General features: G+C 47.7%; 1 long non-coding RNA gene across 2 annotated transcripts; it reads left to right on the forward strand.

Moving 5' to 3' along the window:
• Nucleotides 1-11,088, forward strand: LOC134740038 (uncharacterized). 2 transcript variants are annotated; one of them, XR_010127278.1, is made up of 4 exons: nt 1-68; nt 7,150-7,477; nt 7,582-7,848; nt 9,866-11,088. It is a non-coding gene; the product is annotated as an uncharacterized LOC134740038 (long non-coding RNA). The 2 variants fall into 2 exon arrangements; XR_010127277.1 differs by having other exon boundaries at nt 7,582-11,088.

Below are 11,088 nucleotides of genomic sequence, written 5' to 3' on the forward strand. Positions count from 1 at the left end.
AGTTCTGCAGGTGCACTTTATGGCCCATTCTCTACCACGGTTCTTGCTCCTCCTTGGTCTTTTCATAGGTAAGTTCCCCCTTCCACTGCCTCCCAGCCTCGTCTATTTGCTACGTACACTGGTTTACTCTAGGCATGTGCAATTTTCATTGAGGTGCTACCTCTATGGGAGCCAGGCTTTGTGTGTGTGTGTGTGTGTATGTGTGCGCACATGCGCGTGGGTGCGTGACTCTGTGCGCATGTGCTATAAACTCAGGTCACGCAGCTCTAGACGGTGTCCTTGTGACCCTCACATCTCTTTGACTAATGTATCACAAGGAGTCTGAGCATTTCCAGAGAGGCTGAATTGTGGAGGCATGAGATGGAGGATGAGCCACAGTCAGTTCCAAGACGCATGTAGTCTGCATCATGCCATTTCAGTCATGTTTCCAGAGATGTCCAGGTTTTTAAAGACCTGTGGGGATGTAGTGCCTTGGGATTTGTGTTTTGTATCTGGTCCTCTTGCATCTCTTTCCCCTTCCTCCCTCTCCTGCCAGCTGCTGGGAGTCACCCTTCACCCTGAGTTGGGCCTTTCATGTCCCATAAGTGGTTTCAGTGGGGGAGCTCAAGCCTGGCACACAGTGGTAATTCCTGTCCCTGTGGATTCTCACTGCTCACCTCTAAGGACCTGAGAGATGGCAGGGGGATGGGCCTGGGACTTGGAGGCTAGGGGAACACAGATCTTGAGATATTCATGATGAGGGGACAGGTTCTGCTCTTAGTCTCCAGAGTTTCAAGCTTTCACTTTTATTCTCCATCAGGGGAAAACCAGCACGTTCTGTTCTTAGAGTCACCTGCGTTCAGGGTTGTTTTCACCCCAGCCTTTAGGGCTCTCCTTTAACAAACTGATGAATCCCCTAGATGTGTTTAAACCTTGATAGTTCATCAAGAACTTTAACTTAAATCTTTAAAAACGTGGCTCACACATGTAATCCCAGCACTTTGGGAGGCCGAGGCAGGTGGATCACCTGAGGTTGGGAGTTTGAGACCAGCCTGATCAACATGGAGAAACCCCATCACTACTAAAAAATACAAAATTAGCCAGACATGGTGGTGCATGCCTGTAATCCCAGCTACTCAGGAGGCTGAGGCAGGAGAATTGCTTGAACCCAGGAGGTGGACGTTGCGGTGAGCTGAGATCGTGCCATTGCACTCCAGCCTGGGCAACAAGAGCAAAATTCCATCTCAAAAAAAAAAAAAAAAGTGATCCCTATAACAGTCTTGTGATATGGATAAGGCAGGTAGCATTTCACCCATTTTATAGATGATAGACTGAGGCTCAGAGAGATTACGTGGCATCTTCCAGTGATCTGCGAAACTGAAAGTCAGCACAGCCCAACTGTAGAAATGTAGGAGCAACAAAGAGTGTCTCAGAGAACCACAGTGTCCCTGACCAAAGACAGAACTGAAACCAAGAAGCTGGATTACTGCAATGTTTCTCACACCTGCGCTTTTCCTCTTGCAATGTGGAGCGTGCATATCGGTGTTTTCCTCCCTCCACAGCATCTGGGCCAGGCCCTTGGTAGTCACTGAGCACAGGGGCATCTCTTGGGCCCATGGCAAGAGAATGAGTAAGACAAGAGTGACCTTAAAAATGTTCACAGTTCCTCAGTTCAGTTCTAGAAACATCAGTTAAGTCCTCTTGCGTGCCAGGTCCTATGCTGTGTGTGGCTAGGGAAAAGTGGGTGCCAGTGTGACACAGGAAAGAATTTGGCATGGGAAGGCCTGCTGCCGGCAGCTGGTGTAGTAAACAGAGCCTTGATTCTGGAGACAGACACACCTGGGTTTTAGCCTGTACTCTGCTGTTCCTAGCTGGTGACTTTGGGTAAGTTCCTTAAGCTCTTTGAGTCTCATGGTCTTCCATCTATAAAGTGGAGATAAAAGAATACCTACCTTACAAGTTTGTTGGGAGGGTTAAGGAAAGTAATGTGCATAATATGCTTGGCAAAGTGTCTGGCTTTTGGGATTTGTGCCCTGCATTTGATCCTTCTCTGTCTCTTTCCCCTCCTCCCTTGAATCCAGAAACAGGATTCACTGGATTCCCCCAACTACATCTAACTATGAGGCTAAACCGCTGGCCTTACTTTACCTTGTTGCTCAGATATTAATTCCCTCCCAACTTCTCTCCGTGGGTTGCTCATGAGCTCTAGGGAAAGACACACAGCACAGCTATTTGTATGAAGCAGAATGAAGTAAATGCTTGAAACAAAACAATTCAACAAAAGCACAGGCCAAAGGAAACTAAGGGGAAGGCATGGCTAGACCAGAAGTACGGAGCTCAGATAAGGCTGTAACAAGGAAGCAGAATGGAAACCGGGCTAGCGAGTTACCACACTAGAGGGTGCAAGCCGGGGGCAAAGCTGCTTGTTCCAGGTGGAATACCTCCAGCTTAGGTTTCAGGCCTGGGCTGTATTTGGGGAGAGGAATATCTATCTGGTGTCAGCAACACCCTGTGTGGGATGCTTCCTGCTGCCCACTCCAGGCAGTGCCAGAATAGTTAGTTCCATGGAAGAACATAACATTGGGCCAGCCAGTGGAGTCTGGAGAGTGCATCAGGACACTGCATGTCCCCTAGCTTGGTGCACACACCCTCACAAGACAGCAAACACCCTTCCACTCCTCGTGACCACAGCTATTGTCACAGGACCCCTCAGTTCAGCTTGGCAAGGAGCCTCATCGTCCAGCCTAAGAAGAAGTTATGTAGCCAGTGCTTCCAGATTCCAATTTCAAATCAGACCCTAGACCCCATGCTGCCTTTTCTGTCTATACACAGCTGTATAGAGAGAAAAGTGTGTAGTAGATCTTGGTCAGCTTCAGCATTTCTGCCTCCTGGGACTGCATGTCTGTGCTGCAGAAATACTCTGACAGAGATAGGTCATGCTACTGAGGAGTGGTTTTCAAAATTGCTCTACAAGAGTTCTGACTGGTTTTGGTGAGGATGCAAACAAGGTGCATTCACTAATTTATTCCAGTGATGTAAAGTGTCTTTAATAATACTAATAGTGGATTGAAGTGAATTATAATAATTCACAATACTTACAGTAACTACTAATAGTGAATAGTATTTACTTGCATTATTTCATTTAACCCTCACAAAATCCTAGAAGATGGCCTTTCCTGTTTTTCACAGGTAAGAAACTGAGATTCAGAGAGTTTTAGCACCTGCCCAAGATCACACAGCTAGTACCTGGTAGAGCAAGTTTGAACTCGGGCAGTCTGACTGGCTCCCCAGTGCTTACACTCTTCTCTTAAATATAGGCTGGGATCCCAACAGCTGCCCCCTGAGCAACCTTAAACTGGCTTGGCCAGCACACCACAAGTTCTCCTGCTCTAGAAAGATGTGTTCCCAGGAATCCTGGCTAGGCCTCAGAGGATGTGACATCTGTTTCAGAAGTGGCTGGACAAAGCCTTCTGGGGATGTGGTCTCGAGCAAGTCACCTAAATTCTTTGTCACTGTTTTCCCATCTATAAAATGGGGATAATAATCCCCTCTCAGGCCTGTTGTGACCTTCTGGCATAGTCAGGCTACCCCCTGAAGCTTTTGTTCTGTGTCTGCAGGACCAGGGACTTCCAGAGGGACCACAGCACCCCTAGTGTCACTGGGACCTAGGAGGGTGTGTCATTCTGCCCCTGCAGCCGCTCTGGACAGCAGGTGGCTACCATCTCCTGGATATCGCGTTCGGTCCCCATGGAGATCGCCACAGTAACCATGGGAGAAGCTGGGGGCCCAGACATCTTTTACCAAGCGGAAACCTGGTCCTCGGGTCGCTTGAGTGTCATGAGTCCAGGTTTATCCCTGCATGCAGATCAGCAACCTGAGCTGGGAGGATGCAGGGCCCTACTGAGCCCATGTTATCCTGAGGATTTCCCGCAGCACCCTCACCTGGGAGTATCATCTGCAAGTCTACAGTGGGTGTCTTAGAGATGGCAGCAGTGGGTGAGGCAGTGTCAGCCTCTCAGTCATTTCTACAGCTTTAGTAACATTCGCAATTTGCAAGACTAATTTATGCACACTGTTTTGTTTTTGTTTTTAAAGATATGTAAGTTAGAGTTGCCTGAGAGAATCTCCTGAAAAATGTCAAGCCTCAGGACCTACCCTAGACCACCTGAAGCAGAGTTCTTGGGACAGTAGTGGTCAGAGATTGGGATTTCAGGCCCTGAGAACTGAGTTTTTCCACAACCTCCTCTTGTGGCCTGGAGCTTCCTCATTACTAAAATGGGAACAATATCTTCTTGTGAGAGTGAAAACATATGAAAGTGCTTTGGAAAGGCCTATGCAGATGCAGAGGGATGCTCTTATCAAATTCCTTAAAGAAATTTAAAAAATTTTAGCAGGAGAAACTACAAAGGAAGCAATGGGGTGGGTATCAAGCACACACAGCACCGAGAAAGGCCTATGAAAGATGCTACGCTGAGCCACTTTGAGATTCAGACAGTTGATCATTCATATAATGAATGGAAGAGTAGCCAAGGGTTCCAGATCCCTGGGCACTTGTCCCACACCAGAAAAGATGACACTGAAACAAAAGGGGCCAGATGGCTGCAGTGGGAGCCGTGGAACACCCAGATGCCGAGGGGCCAATTCTACCTGCAGCAAAGAGGACTTAGAGACCGCAACTGTGTTCTGAGGACAGGAAGTCCCATACTGCATCAGAATCCCAGGGACAAGGGGAAATAGTCTCATGACAGCCTCCCAGGGGAGATGGCTTCAAGGCTGTGCCTCACAGGCCACCTGAACTCTTGTGTTCTGGGTGGATCACAAGGCGTTTTGCCAAGACCCAGTTTAGCAGAGGTTGAAACCTTTGCCTGAGAGAGATGTGCAAGGTCTCCGGGTGCTATGGCAGACCCGTTCCCCTGCAGTGAGCGAGGGGGACAGGTGATGAGTGAGGATGGACATGGGAAGGCCAGCAGAGAACCTTCGCAGACATTTTTCTTGGATTCTGTGATAGGAAATCTTCCTATTAGATGAAGGCACTCTTTTAGTGGAGTTGATGGGGCTGCTCTCTGGTCAGGTCCACACGGCTGGGGAGAAGGCGTGTCTGCCATAAATCAGGCCTGGGCTGGCTATGGCCTGCTTCTCACAACAGGACCAGGGCACAATGGAAGTGGGTTGCTGGGACTTGGGGTTCGGTTGCTCACTGGGGTAGGGTGGGCCCAAAGCTGGTGGGAGAGGCCCTTTGGCCTCGCTGATAGTCATTCTGATAGCACTAACTTAGTGTGGTATGGTGTCAGGTGGATTCTGGGTAGAGGATAGGGTTGTGCCAACCTGTCAGGGGTGGGGTCTTCCAGAGAGCCCTTCTCTCTCTGGGCTGACATCCCAATGGCAAGGCGGTGCTAATGGTCAGGCTCCATCCTTCACAGGGTGTTTCCCGTCACTGCAGCCTCACAACAGCCCTGCCAGTATGCAGGTCAGGGGTTTTCATTTCTAGGAAGGAAACGGAATCTTAGAAAGGGAAAACAAGACACCGATGACATGGAGCTAGAAAGTGGCAGATTTGGGAATCGAACTCAGGTATTCTGATGCTGTACCCTGTGCCTTCATTCTCTGGGTTTCTGGTATGTCACCACATTTATTGGATGGGAAAAGGGCCAATAGAAGTCAATTGGCTTGCATCCCAGGGTCTGATCTATAGGAGACACACTGGGGAGAGCCAGCAGCAAGGTACCCACCTGTGGGAATGTCTAGGCTGCCTTCTCCTGGGAGACAGGCTGGGCCTGTGTGGTCCTACTTTGCACAGTTGAGCTGCCCCTGGGGCTGCAGTCGTGTGGGCCACAGGGCTGAGGCTGAGTATCAGAGTAGCCTTGTTCTATGCAATAGGACTTTGTTGAGTCTGTTTCAGGCCTGGTGTCTGCAGCTGCTCTTCTCGCCTCCCCCAAATCCTTCTGGGTCTGGCCTGGGAGGCTGGTGGACAAATAATGGCGATGTGGACACCTGAAGCACTTAAGAATATCTGGGTCATGGCCCTGGGGCAAGAGGAGACGGCGAGCAGGTCCAAGGGACTGCAAGGGAGTGGGAGAAACCTCAAAGGCACACAGCCACCTCCTCTGGGACTCTTGATCAACACCTGGAAACTCAATGTATGCTGCAGAGCCCCCTACGGGGAAAATATGTAATTACAACACAGCTCTGTGCTCGCATTCCTTTATCTATTCAGGGTAGGGTTGGGAACCTCAGTTTTGGGGTCAAATTCACTGGATTTGGGTCTTGGCTTTACCACTTAACTAGACAAGACTTTGGGCAGGTTATCTAAGCATTCTGAGCCTGTGAAATGGAGTTGATATAACATCTTCCCTGTCTAGTTCACGGAGTTGTTCTGGAAATCAACTGAGATGTTAAGTGACATGGCCTTACATAGCACAAAGTTCTGGAACAGATGTGGGCAGATCCTGCCTCTGCTGTTCCTTCTGTGTATTCAAGGTGATGCAAGGTTTGGGCACCAATGCCGTGCATTTTCTGTCCTGTGAAGTGGAGGCCCAGAGCAGTTTCCCAGTCCTCAGTTTATTCCCTTTTGCACACACAGAGCAGCTGACCTGGCCTCATGTCACACTGAGCTCCAGGATTAGTGAGGATGGATGCTGCATTGTCACTCTCATATGTCATTGACATGTGTGGCAGAGAGCAGAGGAGGCAGTGTGACTTACAGCTGGACACCCCGGGACCCCAGACTGTTGTTGTGTCCTGTGGAGTGTCTGTCCTCAGCGTCTCCTTGAAGCTTGGGGACAGTGCTGTAACTTTTACCTGCGTGGTCAAGAACCCATTCAGTAACAGCAGCTCCCACCCTATCTCAGTGCTTCACTTCTGCATAGGTACCTGGCTCCTCAGTCTGCCCAGGGGCCTGAGCAGCTCTGGGGTTGACAGAGAGGGTGGAAGAAGACGTCCTGGTTCCCTTCAGACCCTGGGGCAAGGGGGCTAACACCGTTGGGAGGGTGGGAGTCTGGGGTAGGGGGGTGTTGGTCTGTGTGGTCATGGCAGCGGGAGGAGAAGACCCACTGGAGCTGGTGGGGAGGCTGGAGGGACTTACACAGGAGGAGCTGGATGGAGCCTGTGGCTTTCCTGACTGGATGGGGAGACACTGATACTGATGTTGTGGGTTCTCTTCTTTGTCTACAGGGTCAGGAACACTGGGAGAAGATACAGTGGGGAAGATATCCTTGGGGAGTTGGCCACTCGGCCCCTGGAGGTCCCAGCAGAGCAAGAGGTAGAAAGTGTTACATGGAGCTCTTGAGAGCGTGTTGCTGTTTTACAACGAGGATGAACAGGCAAACCAGTTCTGGTTCCTGAGACTCAGGGACCCTACAGTGGATGACTGAGCATTCCCCACCACAGCTACTCTCTTCAGATCAGCCCCCTGAGGCTGCAGGACTATAAGCCTATAAGCCTGGGTAACTGCATACTTCCTCAATCATTATCACCAGGGATTTCACCCTGCTTGTCTATGGTAAGGAGGGCTGGAGGGCCCCACATTTGAAATTGAGCTTTCCTCTACCCTGTTTGGCCAGACCGGAGCCTTCTCATAGCTCAAGCTTTCCCTTCTTGGTTCAGAGAGGCTGTAGGAGCTGAACGTCTTTGCCAGCTCCCAGATCATGAAGGATGGGACCTGCTTCATCACCCTGGCCTGCTCCCTGGAACAGGCTGGAGAGAATGTGCAGAACAGCTGGGAGCCTCCTAGTCATAGGGCAGTTGTGTCCCATGGGGGGACCACTCTCAGTGTCCCCTGGATATCTGGGGAAAGTGAGAGCTACCACTGCACTGCCAGGAACCCCATCAGCCAGAGCTCCAGCTCTGTCCTTACCAGACCCCTTTGCTCAGGTAATATCTTTCCTTCTCTGACTCTCTTCTTTATGGCAAGCCTTGGTCTAGTTTCTTAGCATCCCTGCCTCTTTTCCTCTTGGATCCAGGAGCAATTGAAGAAAGGGAGGAGCCAGATTAGTTGGCAGCAGGAAGTGTCTCTGGGGTGGCAGGAGACGAGGGCTCTGGAGCCGCCATCCCAGGGCCCGCTTTGGTCCACCTTTTCTCTGTTAGCCTCGGTCCTCTGTGCCTGACCTGCTGCAGACTCAGCAAGGCATTCAGCTCATTCCTGGGACTCCCTGAGGAAAAGTGCTGCCTCACCCACACTCAACCCTGTACAGCCCACTGAGGAGAGCTTCGAAACCCCTTGCCTGTGTTCTCAGAGTGGCCTTACCACCTCCCCTTGCCTAGAGGTGCTCTGAGAGACACTTGAGGCTGTGCTCTTCTGGCAGGCAAGGGGAGGCCTCTCATGGCGTCCCTGGTCCCATTTGGCTTAGTCATAGGTCATGGCTGGAAACTGTCTTTGTCCAAACATATCCTGTCTCTCCTCTTCTCAGTTGCCTTCTGAAACAGTTGTCTTTCCTGACTCCAGATCTTCAATCATTCATTCTCCACCCGCTTGCCGCTGGTTTGCCCCTCCAACTACATCCTGATGGATAAATTCATTGGCCACTTTTAAATTCTGTTATCCTTGGCTTCTCCCAGCACTTGACACATTAACCTGCTCTCCTTTGTCACCTGGGCTGCTCTCTCCTGGGACATCTTCCCTTGGATCAGGATCCTTCTCAGGACTGGTGCCTCAGGCTTTTCTCCACTCCCCTTGTTTTCTTTCTGTTGCCCAAGGCAGAAATGCCTGTGTCATTTAGGGCCCCTCCTCTTCCCCACCACATCCTGCCATTGCTCACCCTTTCCCTTTATTCCTTGCCTGGACCACTCCACAGACTCCTAACCACTCCTTCCTTCCTTAATCTTTTCCTTCCCAATCATCTTCCAGATTGCACTGCCAGAGGTCTAAGTTAAGAAATGCTTGTGTTACTTTTCAGCTTAAAACCTTATGACATGAGAGGGAATGTGGAAGTGTTGATTAAAGGGTAATAGTTTCAGACAGACAGGAGGAATAGGTTTTGAGATCTATTGCACAGAAGGTGACCATGGTCAATAATAAGGTATTATATAGTTCAAAGTAGCTGAGGGAGTACATTTCAAATGTCTCACCGTAAAAAATGGTAAGTAAGTGAAGATATGTTAATTAATTTGATTTAATCATGCCACATTGTATACATGATCAAAAATCACATTGTTCACCATAAATGCATGCTGCAGTAATTTGTCAATCAAAAATATTAAATATTTTAAAAACTAAAAAATAGCCTTATGATGTCTGACCACTATCTAAGGTATAAGTATTTTAACAATTATTCATTCATTCAAGCCACAGGTATTTACTGAGCATCTTTTATGAACCCTGTGCTGTTTTAACCGTTGTAGATACAATGAAGAAGAGGTCCAGATAAATTTCTACCCCTCATGTAAATCACTGTTACAATCATCACAACCTGCACCTGACTAGCTTTTTGGCCATTTTGTCTTCCAGTCAGTCCTGGGAAATGACTTTGGGAGAGTTCTGTATTTTGTTGTACAAAGACAACATTGAATGTGTTCTATTATGGGCTTGTTGTGTCTGTGCTCTCCACTGAACTGTGAGAAAAACACATTCTTACTGTTCTCTGCATCTCTAATACACAACAAGTAATAGGTATCAAAAAATGTGGGTCTGACAAGTATTTAAAAAGCATCTGCGCTGGATGTTATGGGACACGTGGAGACATGATAATTGGCTATAGACGTTCACAGTCTCCCTCTCTCTCTACGGGGCCTGATGGACATTTCAGCTCCACCCCCATATTCGGCTTCCTGAAGGGGCCTCCAGCCCACCCATGCCTCTGACTTGTCTTCCTTCAAAATCATTTTCCCTGTTTCTCTGTCTTCCTCTCTTCCTTTTCTCCCAATTGCTAACTTGTGGTCATTGTTCATTCAGCCTCCTTTCTACCCCACTCCCTGAGGAAAGAATTTCTTCCTTTTTCGATTCTGGGAGTTTTGGGGATTGAATAGATTTCACCTGGACATGTGGAGAAGCGAAGAAGAGAAGTATGAGATGGCGGCCGTCCTGTGAGACACAGAGTTAAAGAAGTTTGCATGTGGAGTGCTGCCTGAGGCCAGCATTTCCTGGTGTGAGAGAAGGACACTGACACTGATTAAGGCATAAACCCCATTTCATTTGCAAACTGAATTCAAAATTATCAGGAAACTGCTACATGTCTTCTGTTTAAAATAATCTGTTTATGTTTTGTCGAAGTGTGTTTTTAAGTGTTCAGAAAGAAAAAGGAGTTTATTTATTTAAGAAAAATGGAATGGAACATAAAAACATTGTTATTGTCACACATATATACTATTAAGTTTTTGTTAATGTTTAAATAACTAGATTCAGCCCAGCTTCAGCTTGAATGTCATCTCCTTGGAGCAGCCTTTGGCCACTATACTTAAGTAGATCTTTCCTCTCATTCATAATCAGTGTATGTTTAAAAAAATTATCTGGAGGCTATTAGGCTGAGATGGCCCTAGCAATCTGGGATTCTACACAAGCAATCAGAAAACCAACTCAGAATAACTTAACCAGTCGGAAACCACCAGGTAATCTCTAAATGGGGAATTCCATTTAAGCCATCAAATATTTTCTTTTCTTCTTTTTATTTTGCATAGAGACAGGATCTAACTCTGTTGCCCAGGCTGGTTTCAAACTCCTGGCCTCAAGTGATCCTCTCACCTTGGCCTCCCAAAGTGAGGAGATTACAGGCATAGACCACCATGCCTGGCACACTTATTTGTTGGTTTACTTATTTATTGTTTATTTCTCTCACAAGGTATTCAGCTCTATGAAGATAAGAACTATTTCTATATATTTTTTTCACAACTAAAAACCCAAAGGGTAATAGTGTTTGGCTTATGATAGATACTTCAACATTTATTGAATGAATGAAAGAATGAATTGGAGTTAAGAATATTTTTTCTTAAGATTTGAAGACTATTAGGAGGTTTTACAAGGATCTAGGGCCTACACCATTGTCTGTTTTCTCTTTCTGCTTTTGATGGAAAGAAGAAGGAAATTAAATCTTTATCCTAAAAGTTTCCTAGAATGCTCAACAGTTAGCAAAAGAAAAAGTTAAAATAAAAAAAATCATTTATGTTTTGTTTTGACAGCAA

This window comes from Pongo pygmaeus, chromosome 1 (assembly GCF_028885625.2).
Source record: "Pongo pygmaeus isolate AG05252 chromosome 1, NHGRI_mPonPyg2-v2.0_pri, whole genome shotgun sequence".
Classification (NCBI taxonomy): Eukaryota; Metazoa; Chordata; class Mammalia; order Primates; family Hominidae; genus Pongo; species Pongo pygmaeus.